The sequence below is a fragment of the Phalacrocorax carbo genome, chromosome 3, assembly GCF_963921805.1.
Source record: "Phalacrocorax carbo chromosome 3, bPhaCar2.1, whole genome shotgun sequence".
NCBI classification, from domain to species: Eukaryota; Metazoa; Chordata; class Aves; order Suliformes; family Phalacrocoracidae; genus Phalacrocorax; species Phalacrocorax carbo.
The window spans coordinates 112117392-112137357 of record NC_087515.1 but is presented as its reverse complement, the minus strand read 5'-3'; the positions used below and the strand labels follow the sequence as shown (position 1 = coordinate 112137357).

Sequence of the window (19966 nt, the reverse complement as noted above, 5' to 3'; positions counted from 1 at the left end):
CTGATCTTCTATGACCAGATGACCCACCTAGAGGATGAGTAAATGCTGTGGATGTTGACCACCTGGACTTTAGTAAAGCCTTTGACACTGTCTTCTTCAGTATCCCCCTAGAGAAGCTGGCAGCTCATGGCTTGGACAGGTGTACTCTTCACTGGGTAAAAATTGGCTGGGTGGCCAAGCCCAGATCGTTGTGGTGAATGGAGCTAAATCCATTTGGCAGACAGTCACGAGTGGGGTCCCCCAGTGTTGGGGCCAGTCTTGTTTAATATCCTGATCAATGATCCAGATGAGGGGATCAAGTGCATCCTCAGTAATTTTGCAGACAACACCAGGTTGGGTGGGAGTGTCGATCTGCTCGAGGGTAGGAAGGCTCTGCAGAGGGACCTGGACAGGCTGGATCAATGGGCCAAGGCCAATTGTATGAGGTTCAACAAGGCCAATGCTGGGTCCTGCACTTGGGTCACAACAACGCAATGCAACGCTACAGGCTTGGGGCAGAGTGGCTGGAGAGCTGCCCAGTGGAGAAGGACCTGGGGATGTTGGCTGACAGCTGGCTGAGCAAGAGCCAGCCGTGTGCCCAGGTGGCCAAGAAGGCCAACAGCCTCCTGGCTTGTATCAGGAATAGTGCGGCCAGCAGGAGCAGGGAGGTGATCGTGCCCCTGTACTCAGCACTGGTGAGGCCGCACCTCGAGTACTGTGTTCAGTTTTGGGCCCCTCAGTACAAGAAGGACGTTGAGGTGCTGGAGCGTGTCCAGAGAAGGGCAACAAAGCTGGGGAAGGGTCTGGAGAACAAGTCTTATAGAAGCAGCTGAGGGAACTGGGGTTGTTTAGCCTGGAGAAGAGGAGGCTGAGGGAAGACCTTATCATTCTCTACAACTACCTGAAAGGAGGTTGTGGTGATGTGGGTGTTGGTCTCTTCTCCCAGGTCACTAGCAAGAGAACAAGAGGAAATGGCTTCAAGGTGCATCAAAGGAAGTTTAGATTGGATATCTGGAAAAATGTCTTTACTGCAAGAGTGGTCAGGCATTGGAAGAGGCTGCCCAGAGAGGTGGTGGAGTCGCCATCCCTGCAGGTGTTCATAAAACATGTAGATGTGGCACTTCAGGGCATGGTTTAGGAGGCATGGGGGTGTTGCATTGATGGTTGAACTTGATCATCCTAGAGGTCTTTTCCAACCTTAATGATTCTATGATTCTATGAAGTAAGTATGAAGTAATACATGTGGCACTAATCCTTGAACATATCTAAAGACCTAAGTAATTAATTCTGGCTTTCTTTTATGTTTTTCAAACATTTGCATTAGAAGCTTCATTATGAGATGGTTTAGAGTTTCCTCTGGCTCCTTATCTTCTTTGTAAGACTCATTTTCTATCAGACTTCTTTATTCCCATTCTAATGTTGGTGCTACTTACATTGCCATGTGGTACCCAGCTGTGGTACAACCAGTATGGCTACTGGTGCCAGGTGAGCTGGGGTCGTGTCCTTCTGAGCAAACCAAGAGAGGAGTCCCTACTGCTGCTGGGCACTGCTTGCTTGGCAGCCCACAGAAACAGCCTCTTCTCCCTGCTTTTCTATTTGGGGTGAAGTGGGGAGAGGTGTCCGTCCATGAGCTTTTGAAGCTGCTGGCAAATAGCATCCACATTTGGCAGAAGGATTGTAAGGCAAATCAGAAAACTAGGACATCCAGTCCGGGGTAAAGTATCTGATTTGCAGCAGCATTTTGGCTCTACCAAAGCTCTTCTCCCACAGGTCTCTGTGAAACCAAGGGAGAAAAGCAGTTGCTGTTGAAGGCCTCCAGAGGGAGATCCTGCCCATCTAAACCCAAGTGCCAAAATGCAGCTCTTTAGTTCCACCCTGAATTCCTGAAAGTTTCATGAAACTAGGCAGCGAGGGTGTGGAGAGGGAAGCTATAAATACCATGGCTGAAGGAGCAGCTGCAAGCATGAGTTCACCTGTAATTGGTGGCAAGAGAGAATCTGAACTGGTGAAAAACACCCTAATCCCTCTGGTTGTGGGAGAAGCTGTAACCAGAGTTCACAGACCCTGTAACCCCAGTCATCTGGAGAACCCTTCATTAGGTCCAGTAATTGTTCACTATATGAGAAAGCAATATTGAATTATCAGGCTGGATATGTAGACCTTACTGAGTGTTAGGAATTCTTCACATAGCTCAAAGCAGCATACAGAGACATGGAGGAACAGCTGTGGTCACTAAGAGAGCATACAAACCAGAAGCAAATCCCTGCCAAAGCCAGAAATGGATGTTTTGAATTCAGGGAGTTAAATTCACCAGAGTGTGGTTATACCTATTTAAATGAAAATATGTTATAATCAAGGACAATAATAAACATAACCAACAACTGATCTATATCAAAGAGCCAACACAAAAACTCAGACTCCCTTGGAGATGTGCAAGAGCTGATCAAATCTCACTGAACAGTAGCTATGGTTTTCTGTAGTAGACAAAGAGTTAATTTAATGTATTTTGTTGTTGTTCACTTTTGTTACCAATAAGGTGTGTCGAGGGGGTTGTCCAGTTAGGATGGATGATGAGAAAATGGAGGGGAGGGTGCCAGGATTACTGGGGGTCTAGAGCATATGGCCTACGATAGTAGAGTCATAGAATCATTAAGGTTGGAAAAGACCTCTAGGATGATCAAGTTCAACCATCAATGCAACACCCCCATGCCTCCTAAACCATGCCCTGAAGTGCCACATCTACATGTTTTATGAACACCTGCAGGGATGGTGACTCCACCACCTCTTTGGGCAGCCTCTTCCAATGCCTGACCACTCTCTCAGTAAAGACATATTTCCTAATACCCAATCTAAACCTCCCCTGACACAGCTTGAGGCCATTTCTTCTCATCCTAAACAAGGATCTACAAGGAGGTCCTACAAGGAAGGGTGAAGGGAGCTGCACTTGTTTCACCTGGTGAGAGGAGGCTAAGGAGTGACCTGCTGAGAAGAACGGCTAGAAGGGTGAGCTCAGTGGGAAAGAGACAGAATGAATATCACGTGAGATCCCAGACATACGCACAGAGCACAGGCACACAGCTATGAAGCGCGTGTGCAATAAATCCTTCATGGCCACTGAGCCAACGCAGTAGGTATAGCTGGAACACACTTAAATGGGAAGAGCAGCACCTCCCCATGGTTACAGCATACACACAGAGCAAATTTTGTCCAGTTTCAGACCAACTTCTTTTTGAGATTTCTGTAGAAAAATGTATGTCTAGTATTTATATAACTATGCAAGTACATTGATAATATATTGTTCAGTCATAGGAGCAAGGAGCTTGTGACTTCATATGGCTACACTGATTCAATTAAAAATATTTTTCATTTATCTAATACAACAAGACATAAGGCAGTATATGACACTTCAGAGAGAAATAGAATTTTCAGTTATCAAGTCAAAATAACATAGAAAACCTGCTACATTCTACAAAGAAGTAGAATGCAAAGTTTGGTAAATAATTCTAAAGTTGGGGTTGAAAACAGAAAATTAAAAGTATAGATTAAAAACTTTTAAATTTTTTAAGAAAGTCCTGCTTTGTGAAAATATTTCTTTTTCAATAGTTTTTACTATGAAAAATACTTTGTATGGCTACTACCCTGCAAATGACAGCTATGCTCTCATAGTAGAGACGGCCAATCTCAAAATGAGGCTTCTGTGAACTCTGTAAAAGTTGAATGCATCAGATATGTTCTTCATGAGTTATTCTCGTTTATCAGTTTACCTCTGATCATCTGGTTTAGGGCAAAGTCAGGTTATGTAAACTCCTTAACTAGTCCTCCATCTAACATTCTTCATTATCTTTATTTTTCCTTTCAGATAGCAACCACCATCTTGTGGTCAGCCAGGTTGCAGCTGGGTTTTGCTCACCAGCATCTTCCTGCACCAGAGAATAGTTACACTGCTTGGCCTTCGTGCTTTGATACCTTTTTTTTTTTTCTGAGCATTTGATCCCTGACTCATACTGACAGTCGAGGCCGGTTTGAGTCACACTCTTGTGAGAATCTTTCCTGAAGATTTTAGTATTACTACAAGATCTGTCACAGTGTAAAACACAGCATATCATGTGCCTGTCTAGAAATGACTTCCCAGAAAGCTGTGACCATGATCCTGCATATACAGACACACATGAGGATGTCGATACTTGAATAGTCCCCAAACCCACTATAAATACCTCAAGCATAAAGCTATTTATAAAAGCATATGTTTGTAGGTTGCTGACTGCTGCAGGCACATGTACTAAGATGATTATAATACAATTGAATACATAATTTAATACAAGCTGGCTTTGGTTTAATAAGGTGAAAACAAATGGATGAGCAAGGTTCTTTTATTCATGAGCTCTTGAAAACTGTCCTCCGCATATATGAACCCATTTAGAGTGGAGTACCCGGCTCAAGTATTTTATAGGTTGGAAAGGGAAGTACAGAAAAACAGGAGTGTAGTGCTTTGGGGCACTGGAACTGTTAGGAAGAGAGGTATTCCCCAAATACAAAAAATAGCCTGAACTGAATGGAAAAACATAGATGCTTGTCACCAGCCTAGCCCAAGTTAGGCAATCACAGAATGCATTAAGTGATCAAGAAAGCAGTGAGTAATTGATCAATGAATCCTACTTTTGTTAAGTTGGTAGACACATAGACAAAAAAATATAAAGGAATAGAACTAATAAACTCCAAGAATTTAATAATTAATGGGGCTGCAATTTCTCGATCTATTTATTGAGAAATAGGTAGATAAATAAATAAATAGAGCTACATCTGACTGGGAAGGACTGTAATAGCAATGCCTTGCTTGTGACGGAGGTCCATTTTGCCAGGTGGTAATGAATCAAGCTGAAGGTTGATTGGTTTGGACATTTTTTCTCCTGGTAGCGAGTTGTGTATATCAAGTGTTTGGCCTTACTATTTCTAAATAAATCACTGCATTTAAGCTTACAGGAACAATCTAGTGTTGTAAAATGTAATTTATTTTTCAAACTCCGGTAGTCTGATTTTTTTCTAATTACTCTACTGAGGAAAATAAAACATAATAATTCCAATATTGAATTTCACCTCCTTGGACTAAATAAATGTCATTTTCTGTGAAGTGAGAAGAAAACAGAGATCTGAAACCCATTCTGGTTTGTGTCCATGAGCCTCCACCAACTCACCTTCTTCTGACGCAAGTACAGTCACTAAGCTCAGGGCACTTACCCTCAATTGCCTTGTGCCAAGAACGATACAAGCCAAGCATCACTGCTGCGTGAAGCAGAAAACAAAGTAAGTGGGGAAACGGGAATCTGTGCATAAGAAAATATAATCCTGAGACTGTAATGGCCTGAAAGCACAAGTTTCAGCTGGTAAAACCTCAGGCAATGACCTGGAGTTCATTCTGATGAACTTCACGCAGGCAAACATGACTCCTCTGCAGCTTAAAGCAGTGTTGCACTGCAGGGGGCTGATGTTTTGCTGTAAGGAGCACTGTCCGGGTCTCTGGTAAGCAGGGCATCCTGCTAGTGCAGGCGCTGATGGAGCTAAATTATGCTTGCTGCTTCCAGCTCCTTGCCGCACCACCTCACAGCTCACAGGCAGCGCTTCATCGTCACCCGGCCTCATGTGGGCCCCCATAAGTGCTATGCCACTTGATTTCCTAGTTCATGCAACTTCTCACTGAAGCTGCACAGAGATGCATCTATCATCTGTCATGAGAGTTTCACTTGTGTATCTTGTGTGAAGAACGAAATCCGAGTGACACTTCTGCTTTGGTGCAACATGCCCACTCCACATCTCTTGCCCACAGAAGCAGACACATTGAGAATGTCTTTCTGAAACTCCTTTCCAAGGCAGACAAGCCATGCCTAATCCGCCCAGAAGAGCTACTCTGCACTGTTGACCTCTGCTCCGGCAACATTATGATGAATATTGTAATTTGTTTTCTTGGCACAGTTTCTGTGTGATACAGTAGATAAATTTAATCAATCAAATGAGCAATCCACCCTTCCCAAATGGATAATAAAAACCCATAAGAACTGATCTATTGAATCAGGCCACAGGTCCCTCTAGTTCATTAGACTTTCCTTGAAAGTGGCTGGCACAAGATGCTTGGGAAGCAGCAGACGAGCAAGGAAAGCATGTAGTGACTCTTCCCCAGTTCTTCTGTGATCTGCAACTAACTGACTTGCTGTTTCACAGCACTTAAAGTGTTTTTCACTCATGTATCTAATTGCTTCCTGGATATGTATAAAATTTTACTACCTATAACATCTTCTGGAAGTGTTCCACAGCTTTGTGTTTGGAGGCTTGCTTAATTTCCTTTTTTTTTCTTAACCTTACTAGCCTGATTTTCTTAATTGTAAACCTGACATTTTTATTACTTTCCAACTAGCGGGATGATGAATCAAAAAGTTATGGTGTGGAATTTAAGGAAGGTAAAGAGGGTACTGAGGTATTTAACAAGAAAATAAGATCTCTTCTCCCTGATATCCAATGATAGGGCACGTGGGAATGGTTCGAAGCTGTGTCAGAGGAGGTTCAGACTAGACATTAGGAAGCATTCCTTTACCAAGGGGGTGGTCAAACACTGGAACAGGCTTCCCAGAGAGGTGTCTAATGCCCCAGGCCTGTCAGTGTTTAAGAGGCATTTGGACAATGTCCTTAATAACGTGCTTTAACTTTTGGTCAGCCCTGAAGTGGTCAGGCAGTTGGACTGGATGACTGTTGCAGGTCCTTTCCAACTGAAACAGTCTATTCTATTCTATTCTATTCTATTCTATTCTATTCTATTCTATTCTATTCTATTCTATTCTATTCTATTCTATTCTATTCTATTCTATTCTATTCTATTCTATGTATTAGAAAAGGTGCAAACACCCATGATGCTAAAAAATTTTGAGCAGTGATAAGAAAAGACATCAAGGGAGGAAACTGAGGAAAACTGTGAAAGAAAATATTTTCTATCAGTGCAATGTATTCCTATATGAAATATCTAGTAAGAGATTGGGTTGTGTCTAAAACTAGACTGGACTGAACCCTTATGAAAGAGTAGGGATACTTCTGCATTGGCACTAAATAGCTTTCTCTCTTTGCAGTGAGTTCCTTTACTTTCTTCTGTACCTGGGAACCAAATTGTAAATCTCATGTTTGTGTGACTGCTCTTCATGCTTTGGCATCTGACCTAGTTTGGATTTTGCCCCACCAGTTTCAGTCCAGGTCTATAAATGTATCATACAATGTTTTTATCTAATCATCATTATATGTTAGAGAAGGAAGTTATAAATCCATTTATCTGCTCCTCCGTTTTATTACCCGGTTTTGAATAAAGATAGAGCAGTTTAGGAAATTGTAGGAGCACAATTGTCCGGTCAATAACTGCAGAGCATTAGCTGAACCTGCTCCAGGTGCCTCCCATCACAGGCAGGCAATTGTCCTTCCTTGTGTCCCCTGGTCCTTCTAGCCCCTGGACACACACATGGCAGTGGTATGGAAGCAACCCTTGCAGAACCTCTAGTGCTGTAGGATTTTGCATCTCCTCCATGCTCTCTAAGGAACACACAGACAAATGCGAGAGAAAATAGTCAGGCTTTGAATCTGTGTGGATTTACTGCTCATTAAAACACCAGCATTTCTGGAGCTCCGACACCCAGACTGGAAATCTAAATAAGTTCATAAAAATAAACAGGGCAGACAGAACTCAGTGCATTAGGTCTAATCCCGACGATAGCGTGGTGTGGCCTCATTTAACACTGGGAACTGGCAGAGGTAGCAGATAAGGAGAGAGTGGTGACAGATGCTGTTTGGCACCAGATAAGGAAGTCTGGGTTTTTAGCCCACACTGTGAGTTAATAATGGCTACAAAAGAGGACACACAGACTGAATTGTATGCACTGGTGAAAAAGCCTCTTAAAAGTCAGCCTCGATGAAAGAAAGCTGGGTTTTTGTATGCTCCAACGTAATGACAGCACTGAACAGAATATATATGCCACCACGGAGGTAATTGCCAAAAACTTTTTCCAAGGTTCTTTTAAACTTTCTCTTCTTTAAAAAAAAAAAAAAAACAAACAAAAAAACCACAACATAAAACAGAGCTGACAAAAAAAGAAAAAGAACTTCCTGAAAGACTCTGGCTTATGCACGCACCTTTCCAGTCCTTCATTGTAACAAAGAGGGGCCACTGGGCAGAAAACTGGGTTGGGATTCATCAGCCACAGACTCTTTTTTAAATTACTTAACCTCTATGTGTATCACTTTATGGTTGCTCTGAGAAGTGGTGTGCTTACAACTAACTGGCTGGGAGGACTTAAATGTTAACATACATCTGCTGGGTATTTTCCCCCTGGATTATCAGAGTAAACAGGAAAAATGTCAAAGTTTTCATTGCTCACCTTGCAGAGGATGAGGTGCCCTGCAGGGCAGATTGCTTCGCTGCTGCTGCTGTGTGGCTGCCTCGCCCTCTGCAGGGACTTGTCTGGCTCAGGGTGGGCAGAAGTCTAGTATGGACTGGACTTGGAAGTAAATGCTTGAAAGCGAGATGTGAGACACAGTTAGCATGTGGAACTAACTGCAACAAGATATTGCTAAAAGGCAGACATTAGTAGGATTTTCATAGATATAAAAGCGTATATATAAATTATTTGAGGTGAGTTGTTGAGCAAATTGTTTCATATTCTTGTGACGATTCAAAATGAGGATAATTATACTTACCCTATTGAGTAAACTAATTAGAGATCTAAACATAGAAAGCACAGTATGTACCTAATGTGATTATCCTCAGCTCAAGGAAAAGAGCATAGCGGAGAGATAACAGGAAAGTGAAACAAAGGGAACGTCAGCCCTTGCTCTGGTGCCAGCATGGCAGAAATGCCTCCATGGCATTTAGACGAGGACTAAGATGAGGAGGGCATCAGGCACCTTCACAGCCCTCTTTCTTCTTCACCAGCATGGGCTCGTATATCAGTTGTTGTTCAGGTGTGAGTTAGCTAAATAGAAATGACATCTTCTTCATTTTGACCGCTTGCTAAGTCCAGGACAAGTTGAAAAACTTCATCTTTTGCTCTGCTGCTCTTTAATGGACAGCACATGCTGCTGTGAAGACATTCTTTATCACTGACATCAAATATAAGATGGGAGGGAGATATTTGATATATTTGGTACCAGTGGCAAGTCCAAGCACTATGTAGGGAGAAAGCTGAAGATGAAGTTCATGGTTTGGCTTTTGAATAGCTTTCAAAATACAATACAATACTGATGCAGTAGAGAATATGTTAAATGAAAATGTCGGTACCTAACTACTGCCTACCGTGGACACTGACTGGGTATCCAACAGGGAGAAATCAGTACCCTTCATATACTGAATTTAAGTTAAGATTAATTAAGTCTGAATTTAACCCAATGAGACCTCATAGTAAAGCTCAAACAGAAAAGCAAGGATCAAAAGAAAGCCAAACCCTTTTGCAAACGCAGGCTGAAACACAATACCCTCCATGCTATTCTTTGGTTTATTGCTCCAGATTGAAGCAGATTTAATCAAACTCTTTATTATTTCTCCATGCAGCCTGCAGCATACTAATCTCAAAAACTCTAAAAAGGAGAGTAGCTTCATATCCTCCTTGTTTGGCTCTGACTGGCCTGACCTTTTCCATTCCTTTTCTGACATATTACACTTAGGTAAAAAAGGCTGAAAGTGAGGTCTTACCTTGGAAGGCATTGACAGTACAACTGTGCTGGTAGCCCCTGTCAGTAGAGTGCTTGTGATAGGTACTTGGCTTATGCAGATACCATTCTTTTTATTAACATGGCAGTATTTCAGCTCTTCTCATAATTTTAGTGCAATAAGTGATTTGGGTGTTTCTGTGGTATGTAAGTGGATCTAGACCCAAGTCTTCAGTCAGTACAAAGTTATCTGCTACAATTCATATTGTCACTTTGGTCTGGCAAAGTTCTGGCGATCATACAGGGCTTGGCTCAAGTAAACCAGGCTCCATCCCACTGACTTCTAGACGGTAGTACTGTTTCTTTGCACTGCCTCTGCAGTTATCTCCAGAAAAGGAGGCAAAGCTCCATGAAAGGAGGAGGTCCATCTCTGCTCACTCCTCAAAAGGATACCTTAAGGTCAGTTCCCTAATGATTCATTCTCTTTGTCAGAATGCATGGAGAAGGGTCCTACCATTAAACCATTACTTGCATCATTTTGTGGTTCCAGGGTAAAAATGACCATGCAATCTGTTATGAGAAATAAATACTGTATTCTGGGAAGATTTTTCCAAGTGGCAATAAACATCCTCAGACTGCTAAACGCAAGACGATCTATTTCCTTTTCTGCTTTCTTAAAATTCCATTAGTTTCTTTTGTTTCAGCTAGGTGGACAGGAGGCTTGTTTTCAAAGGTTTCTTGGTAGCTGAAATATCTTGCTTTTTATTTTATCTTTTACTAAAGGCATGCAATAATCCCCCTACAATGTGCCTGTCATGTTCAATTGCTTAATTAAGTTACTGTGGTGAACTCATTAGGACTGTAGCAGTTTAAATCTATTATCCATAGCCAGCCAAACATTAGCAATAAAATGTTAGTATCTTATTTTGCAGTGTGGATGCTACCTTTCTGCTAGAGGGCAGAAATACTAAACTGACCATGTAATTGAAAATGTAGGCTCCTTCTTACAGCCTGCAGTCAGTGCTCTCTCAGTGCCCACGTATGTATGTCCTTGCTTAACTGTTTGACAGTAACAATCAAAAATAAACTAAGAAATAGTAACCTGGTCAGCACTAAACTGCATAACATGGTGAAGAACAGAATGTTGTTGGTGAATTACAAATAGTGCACCCATATGATTGCCAAATAAGGCATGATTTGAAATTAATACGGATATCCGCCCAAATCCCAACATTTACTAAGTATTGTTCCAGGCAGGCTTATGGCTGCACGGCTACATTCGGGATTGTAGCTAAGTTTGAAATGGGCAAAGAAAGAACAAAAAAAGTTCACATAAAAGATCTTGGTAGGCACATCATTAATCATATCGTTAGTACTAGAGCAAGAATGATGCAGGTCAGGTGCTTTTAAGAGCTCAAGGAAACAAAAACTGAGCATTGAGACCAGTAATTCAGTTAATCTGTGGGAGAGGTGTCCAAACCCTGAAAGAAACCAAGATTTACTGTCTTCAGTGGTGCCCACACCAGACTCTGCCCACCACGGCTGTAGCACAGGCGATTCTCTTAATGAGCTGGAGCTGCTGTTTGGTAGCGAGAGGGGCTTCAGGATCAAAAAGAGAATATTCAGCACTTGGGTGGACTTTACACATATTTAAGATACTTATTAAAATTAAGACAAATAACAGACTGTTTAGGTAGAGATTGTCATTAATAAATCAGCTCTAACAAGTCAGTAAGATGACATATATTAAAACGTTCTGGACAGCTTTTTGTGTTTCTTGTTTTACCACAAAACTTCTTGTGCACGATATAAGGATTTTCACTGCTACAATATTTATTTGATTCAATTAGAGTCTCTTTGAATTAAGAGGGTGTGAGTGCCAAATATAATAAAATATTTCCTGAAAGTTCTGAGAAAGCATAAAACAGATCTACAGCTTTCCGTATTGTGCAATAAGCTGCTGTCTTTGTCTCTGTGCTGATCTATATTTTACTTTTTCTGCTTCAGTTCATGAGTATAATCATTTGAAGAAAAAAAATCCGGTTGTTGTAAATGACAAGTCCATGTAGTTTTTCAAGTCTGAAATCAGTGACCTTGTTCTATGGCGCCCGCCACTTCCTGATCAACAACCGCCCACTCCTGCGAAGCACTGTAGAGAAAAAGAAGCTACGTAATTGAGAATAAGGTTTATTTCAAAAGCTAAAGAAAAAAATCAATTAGGTGTGTGATCCAAATGTGATTGTAGAAGTATTTTAAAGGGTAGATTACATTTAGCAGATTCTCTGAGACAAACTCCATTTGTTTCAGTGGAGCTGCACAAGGGATGACTGTGACTGGTAGCTTCTAGGCAGGACTGGCTCTGTCTCAATAAATAGCTGTGCTAAGCACAGGGGAGAAACACCCCTCTACGTTACATGCAAATGACACTGATGCTAGATACTTTCTGACTATAAACAAGGAACAATTTTTAGCACTGAGAGCATTTAAAGGTTGTGGTTCCTTGCTCATTTCTGTCAATTTTAACATCGAGACTGGGTATTTGTGCTCTGGTTCAGAAAACAGCTAATGCTGGGCAGCCCTGTGGCACTTTATGTAGGAGGTCATGCTACAATGACAAAACAGTTCTCTCCAGCCTTGTGAACAAAGAGGATATACATCTGTAAGTGGCAGATGCTAGAGGTGCATAGGAAGAATGGAGACAGCTCTTCCCAGACATCCAGAACTGAGGGAACTGCTTTCTCTGTCTTCCCCCTGCAAAACAGAAGCCCAGCCTGAAGGATCTTTGGGTTCAATGCATTATATATCAGGTACTGCCTATCACTGACCTTATCACTTCATCAACAAATTTTTAACAAGGAACGTGCATACAACATTTCTCTCCAAACTGCAGTGTAAAGCTTTTACATGCATAAAATACTGACTTGGCTGAATTTGAATAGAGGTGGGGTAGAGAAAATACCCATCCTTATTCACTCAGTTTGACAAGTTAACTCCATGACAGAATTTAAATTACTTAAGCAGCTATACATTAAACTAAATTTTTAATCAGTCACCTTGAAGACTATATAAAAGAGCTGCTCATAAGCTTTAGAGAAAGGAGAAAGATTATATCCACATAGTGCAACGAAGTTTTGTAAGAAGCTTCCAACTGCTCTCTGACCGAGCTAGCTCAGCCAACCCAGAGAGCGGAATTAGCATGCCGCTCCTGTGGTTATGGCTGGCAAATTGCAGACAAATTCCACTTCTCTGTCCAGATCTGCTTATCACCAGCCATTGAACTGGCTGAGAAATGGTATGCGCTTCAGAGCTGGTACGTGGCTGAAGGGAACTGGTCAAGCATGGAGGCAGCTGGGAGTGTGGGTTCATTCAGTGACATGAGTGTGTAATGAGCTCGTTCAGAGCTAGCTTTAATATCCTTGTTGAGCACAAAAGCTGATGGAATGGAAATTAAGAATGCAAACCTAACATTTATAGGAAAAGATCTGTATCACTTGGTGGGCAGAGTGCAAAGAAGCATCCCACCTTTTAATACTGACAAACAATTTAAGAGAATGAAAGGTCATACTTGTACAGTAGGGATCAGCACTCTTGAAAATGCTGACCTTAAAAGTGCCTGCAAAGCTGCAGTGATAGTGAATAACAGTTGAACATCCTCTTCTGCGGAGATGCTGTGACTCAAAGTGTTCAGGCACCGAATGTATCAAAACGTGCACGAACTGGCATTACATTTGCTAGGCCATGACTGGAATAATAAACTAAATGCTTCTTCACACCACACTCCAAGTGTCTCACGTTATGCATCTAAGAAATGAAAATCTCAGATCAGTTGCACTGCTTGCAAATATTTGCCCTAACTGTCCGTGTACCTCAGGTTGTCCATCAGTTAAAGATCAGTAAAACACCTGTCTATAGCGAGAATAGCTTTTTTCATGTACTTGACATGTACATCACTTCTAAGAATCTATGATTCTATGACGTGAAAGAAATGTGGGAATACAAGTGCTGAACATTTGATTTGATAAGGTGCATTATCTTTTCCCCTTCCAAATATGCAGCAGGTTTCCTTTGTACTCTCTATATTTTTTCTTTTTCATTGAACTCATGTTCATTTTTACAAGACTGCTTTGCTCTTCAAGTATATTACCCATGGATGATCTGCAAATTCCATTGGTTATGATCTTAATCAAGTAAGCTAGTATCTGAAATGGTAGATACATGGCCATGTTAATAATTTACATTACATTTTTTAAAAATAAGGATAGCAAATTGATTAATACTTGCAGCACATGACAACAAAGTGCTTACGATACACAAAGGAGCCACTATCAAATAATCATTTTAGGCTCTGAGCAACAGAAATGCGTAACAAATGTAGACGGAGAATTGCAGGTGTGTGACACAAAAGGGGAACTTCACATCTTAGTAGAAAACCTATCAAAATACTTTTGATGCTGGATTTTATCTTGTGGATTGAAAGTTTGGAAACAAGTGAATGGTTCATGGAACATAATGAAATCAATCAGATATATATAATGGATGATGGCTCTGCTTATGTAACATAAAGCATACATCACGTAGGTGACTTGTCTACACGGGACAGGGATTTGTGCTCATTACTTCCTTCCAGCGTTGGACTTCACTGTCTCGCCCATCGCCATTGCTGGTGCAACGAGCCCTGACCCATACGAAATCTGCCTCCTTCCACCAGCTCTCTGCCAGCAATCCTTCTCAGGTGAGCATATGGCATCCACCTTTCGCTACCTGCACCGGCTGCCATTACGTATCACTAAGTGATTTCAAGGACTTGCGCTCATCTGACTGGCTTTCCAAGAATGAAACTTCTTTTTCATGTCCCTGGCTGTAGTGGCCTCAAGCTGGTGGAGTTCAGCAGTACTGCCCAAAGTTATTTGAAGATTCCTGTTTGAAATAGCTAAAAAAATGCCCACAGGATTCGAAACATCAATGTACATTCTGTAAAACGATAAAGAAATAGCTTTGTTCTCATGGAATGCGCAATTAAAAAACTACACCAAAGCATTAACGTAACCTACACAACTCAGCAGCGTTAGTGGACTTTTCTGTATCACTGGAAGATAGAACTGAATTTTGGCAATTAACTGGAAAAAGCTAACATGAACAGTTGAATGATCAGCATTAAATAGCACTTGCCTTCTGTATCTATTATTATATTCCTACCCCCTGGACATCTGTGATGATTCAAGCATACGCCATCTAAACAGCTATGCTTTCTATTTGTACCAGAAATAAAGTGCTTGTGTTAATATATACTTCTAAAAACAAACAGAAACACACAAACACAAGTCTTCCTTGTGTAGGAAACTAAGGCAGAAGCTTTATTTATGTAGAGGAATAGTTTCATTTTATTTGGAAAGATTATTTATCTGCACCTAACTAAGGCCTAGTCTTGCAAACACACGGTGCTTCAGCGTGAATTAAGATGCCTGCTGCCCAAGTTGCAGCACAGCATTGCAGGATTGATAGCACAGTTACAATATTAATTGCATTTATGTAACATCTGTTGCCTAAGTACGTCCAAGCACTTTACAAATGTTAACTAACAAGAAGCCTGCCCATGCTCTTTTTGAAGTCAATGGCAGCATTCCAGTTGTCCTCAAAGGGAGCAGGCACAGGCTCCGAGCCTCATAATAACGTAAAAGTAGGTTAAGGATCTTTGTGTTCACTGGAGACAGGAGGGATAGCGGAGCTGAGGAACAGAACCCAAAAGGCTTTTCTCTAACTGTAAGGCTGCCTTTCCCTGGAATAAAAAGTAATATAATTTACTAGTTAGGCCACAGAATGAACCGTAAAGAAGGACCTATTCACAGGACTTAAACTATTGCCGCCTCAGAATGTGACCTTTTTTCTTATTCCAGAAACAACAACCAGAGACAAAGCTGGGCTTCCGGGGATGTTCCTCTCCAGTGGCTGCAATGGCCCTACAAAGAGCTGCTTGGAAAGGCATTTTTCCTTCTCTCTGAGGCTTTTTCTGAAGAGGTATATGACATTTCCAGAAGTCTAGTTACTTCTCCTCTAAGTTTTCTGTGTCCATGATAGACGTGTTTTTAAATCAATGCTTTTGGCTTCTTGAACCGCAGTAAATAATCTTATGAGGAACAGAGTCAATATGTATTTGCTCTTTTGCTCTTAAGCACTTTCCTGGTAGCCGTGCTCAGCACTGACTCCCATTTCGATCAACTGCTCTGGCATCTCATCTTCATTCAAATTCTCACAGGCGGCCGGCGGTGCCCCTCCTGTATCACGCACCTCCATACAGAGGCCTGTCTGAGGGTCACGGCTCTGTCAGAAGCTGTAGGCTTAATTGTCCCTTGTGCGAAGATAAATAGCATTGAGTTGCACAGCACCATTTTGACAGGAACACGATTGTATAGAGGATGTTATCAGAGCCCATAAATGAAATGGAGGGCCTTTCAGAGCCAATTTCAATGTTGTTTCAAAACAAAAAAGCCCAAACAATATCCGAAAATAAGGAACCAGAAAATAGCCTGCAGTGATTTTCTTCTAGTCTGCCTATACTTCAGAAGACTGAACTCATTTTTTGTGAACGATGCCACCGGGGAGCCTGTGGCCTACGTCCAGGCCACTATCCATCCAACACCTGTGTGACACAGGAAACACACATGAAGACACTGGAAGTTCCTGTGATACCGTGTGTCGCATGGTCCATGTGGCTGAGAGGAGAACTGCTGTAGCAGGGAGGACCAATACAGATTAGATTATCTGGACTTTCCTCACAGAAACTTGTTCCTTCTCAGCAGTGCTTATCAGTACTGAGCACCTTATCATGATTCACCTGCACATGGGGATTTAAATGGGCATTTTTTGTGGGTACAGACAGCACCATCTTCCTGCCTTACCAGTCACATCATTGTTTTGTTTTTTTAATATACTCTAAATCACATCAGCTTTAGAGACGTAAAAGTGTTACTTATCTCTGCAGTATGACACACACCCCCCTCCCCAGTTTCTGGCCACATTTGCTGCCTGCCTCCCAGTTTGCATGCTGCTCACCATCCATCTTCACTGACTTTTCCCCCACACCAATGTGAGATTAAAACACCATGGGAAATTAAATGCAGCGCATATAAATCATGTTTATTGTTGCCTCGGATACAGAAAGATAACAAGAATCAATAAGAAAGGCACGATGACTCACAGTTTTATTAGTATTCTCAGTTTTTCATGAGCTGAGCCTTCCTAAAGAAATGGTTTAATTGGACCACTGAGATCTTGAAGAATTCATATATTCCTGGCTATTTATCTTCTGAAACTTCAGGTTCTGATTTTCAATAGCACTTACAATCATGAGGGAAAGAACTTTACTTCTCTCAGAGAACCTGACAAATTTCTAAAAGGTACAGAGGTTTTGTGCGGGCAGAATTAATCTTAGCTGTGGTGCCTGAAGCAGAGAGGTGGTGCTCAGGTCTCTGAGCGCCCTTAGCTGGGGAGGAGGCAGGTGGCCAAAACGACACGGAGAACTGGTTGTTCAGATGGCTGAAGTGTTGTCCTTCCGTCTTCTACCCTCACAAAGCATAAAAAAACATTCTACAATTTCTCTCTGCCTGATTACAGGACCAATGGATCAGAACAACATTATTTTGACCATTCCTCATGATTAATTGTCTTTTATCACAATCTGTGATAACTTTATTTCTATGAAAGGTTCATTGTCTTATTTAAATTTGTTGCCACTATTTTTCTGGAAAAATTTTATTCAAACACAGTTTAACCTAAGCGTATCAGAATACGGACTCCACACAATTATCCCTAATAAAATCAGATACAAACATGTTTCCTTGCTCGCAGCATAGTCCTTCACCATGGTTTTCTTTGGGCAGCAAGTGTGAGGATCTGTTTCCTTGGCTGCTTCATACACTTTACCTGCACCCTTTTGAGTTGTTCAGACCGTACCTGGCTTTTATCCCCGGCCCAGAAGTAACCTTGTGCTAACCCCAACCTTGTACACTAGCGGGCGTTTCTCTCTGGAGCACATAGTGATGCAAAAGCAAAGGCCAATCTCTAGCCTTTCCATAAGAGACATCATTTCTCTTTCAGCTTTTCAAAAGAACATCCCACAGACATTCACCGGTCCCTTAGGTTGTGGCTAAACTCTTTTCTCATGGGCTAACATCTGGCATGAACTATGGAAGCAAAATCTCCCAAAATAAGAGAATGTTCCACTAACATCCCCAGTAGCCTAAGGAGCAGATATTTCCTTCCTTGGTCATTTGGGCAAATGGGCCCATGTTTCCACGAAACTTGTTACCGCGGGTCTTTATACATCATTCCCACCTGGGTATTGGGTCTGTCTTCCATCACAGCCAATCATGAGCTCCCTGCCCTGGATTTCCCAGTCCGGTGACTGGCAAACTGCGCTGTAAACTTCCACTGTGCCGCCCCGGCAGTGGATTTGCCACGACCGAACTTCAGTGCTAACAAAAGCAGACAACAGGGGTGGGTGTGAGTGCTTGGGCATGCTGTCAGTATGCCTTTCCACAGGACTGGTCTGTCACTGCATTTCTCTACTTATTTCTGGGAAAATGGCTTTTATCATCTAAACTTTCTGGTTGTCTCTTTACTGCCTTATTCATTGCCTTCACCCACTGACCACTGCAGGCTGGCTGGCATTAAGGACTGATAATTAACAAGATAAAGATGCTCCAGGTACACTCTTTCCAGAGGCAACTCCTTCGTTATCTTTTCTGGTTCCTTGTAGAAGCTGCAGTGACAAATCTGTTTGTGTGCAGGGGACAAAATGAGGGTTCTCAATCCATAACCGATCACATTAACAAAGGTTGATGACTTTAAAAGCTATGAAGACAAACAAGTTTTTAAAAGATTATGTACTTTTCTCTGTATGAAAACAGTAGTAATTTCCTAGCACCGGTGTGCCATGCTAGGACATAAAGTTATACAATATTTCTCTATTATTTTTCACTGAAATTTGTTATTTTCTGAATTTAGAAAACAGTAATACATTTTGAATTGATAATGGAGGTTCACACTAGTTCTGCTGAAGAATCTAATTTTCCTGACAACCAAGCTCACGAGCAGTACAAAGAAGTAATGTTCAAACACAGGATCACTCAGTAGCCATAGACTTAACTCACAGCTGGAGGCTTCCTCGTTCAATCCATGGTTTGTCTTTTTACCTGACATGAAGGAGAACTTATTATGCTAATCAGGAAAAATACCTGCCAGATGCCTGTGGGTATTTAATTAAGGTCCAGCGCTACTTTACCAGCCACACAGACCTCAGCTTTCAGGGTCAAACATCAGCACAACCACCGCTCACCTTGGAGCACTTCCAGCAAACGTCAGAACAGTGGCAAAACTGGCCAAAAATACGTGTTTTTTCAGAAAGCGAGAATTTCTTCAAAACCTCAAAATGGAACCTCATAGTTTCAATTGCCATGATAGTGCAAGGCTGTACTCATCATGGGAGAAAACATGTTGTCAATATGAGCTTTTTGCAGCTGAGGCTTTCACCTGCCCAGTGGTGCTCCCTGAACCAGAGTTTACCTCTCCGTGATGGAAGGTGATGGTGACAGGGCTGCTGACACGTCACGGTCCAAGGCAGCACCAGAAAGCAAGGGCAAGCCATGTTTTGTAAGCCACTGAATGGACACTTGGAAGCGGGATGGATCACAGTACTTATTCTGCACAATGACAATGCCACTGGGAGTGCAGAAGGCCCCAAACCAGACATGAAAGGAGCACACTGGCAGCTTCTGGAAAGCCTGCTGCCTTTGCTAACACTGGTCCAGGTTGTCAGTGAGCATTTGTCAGCTGAAGCTACAACAGTGCCATTCAATGTCTGTCTCAGTACGGCTTCTCAGTAGACATTTGACTGCAAAAGACGATCCCAGCAGTGTGTAAGTTTAAAACAAATTTATCTACAGAACAACTTTTGACTCAACATGAATGCTACAAGCTGCCAACTTCATGTGGTCATTAAAGCTATTACCTTGGACCTACTGCACAAACGTAACTTTGTTTTCTAACAAGCTCAAGAAAAAAAGTTGTACAGCTTCATCCTCAGTATGTTCAAAGATGAGATTCAGCAGCTGGTCAGTTAGGAGAGAACATGCTGGAAAACCACAGTCAGTGAAAGAATAAAAACATAAGAGCTTGGAGGCATTAGCTTTTACTCTGTAGCAAAGAGCTCTGGAGCTTTTGACCTATACTTCACACAGCAGAAGTGCCCTGCAGTGGTGGGCTGAAAATAAAGCGGCCAAACTGGTGGCTAGCATCTTGCCATTCTGGGCAGAAATGTTGC

General features: G+C 41.8%; 1 long non-coding RNA gene across 4 annotated transcripts in view; it reads left to right on the top strand.

Annotated features, from left to right (window-relative positions):
* The window catches only part of LOC135312673 (uncharacterized), a 51746-nt gene extending 33322 nt beyond the window's left edge, over window positions 1-18424 (top strand). For 3 of the 4 annotated variants that reach the window (XR_010372359.1, XR_010372357.1, XR_010372358.1), the window contains one exon: window positions 15543-18424. This is a non-coding gene — a long non-coding RNA (uncharacterized LOC135312673). Of the gene's footprint in view, window positions 1-14226; window positions 14381-15542 lie in introns of all 4 variants that reach the window. The other variant, XR_010372360.1, reaches the window with a different exon arrangement.
* Window positions 18425-19966: the final 1542 nt, after the last annotated feature.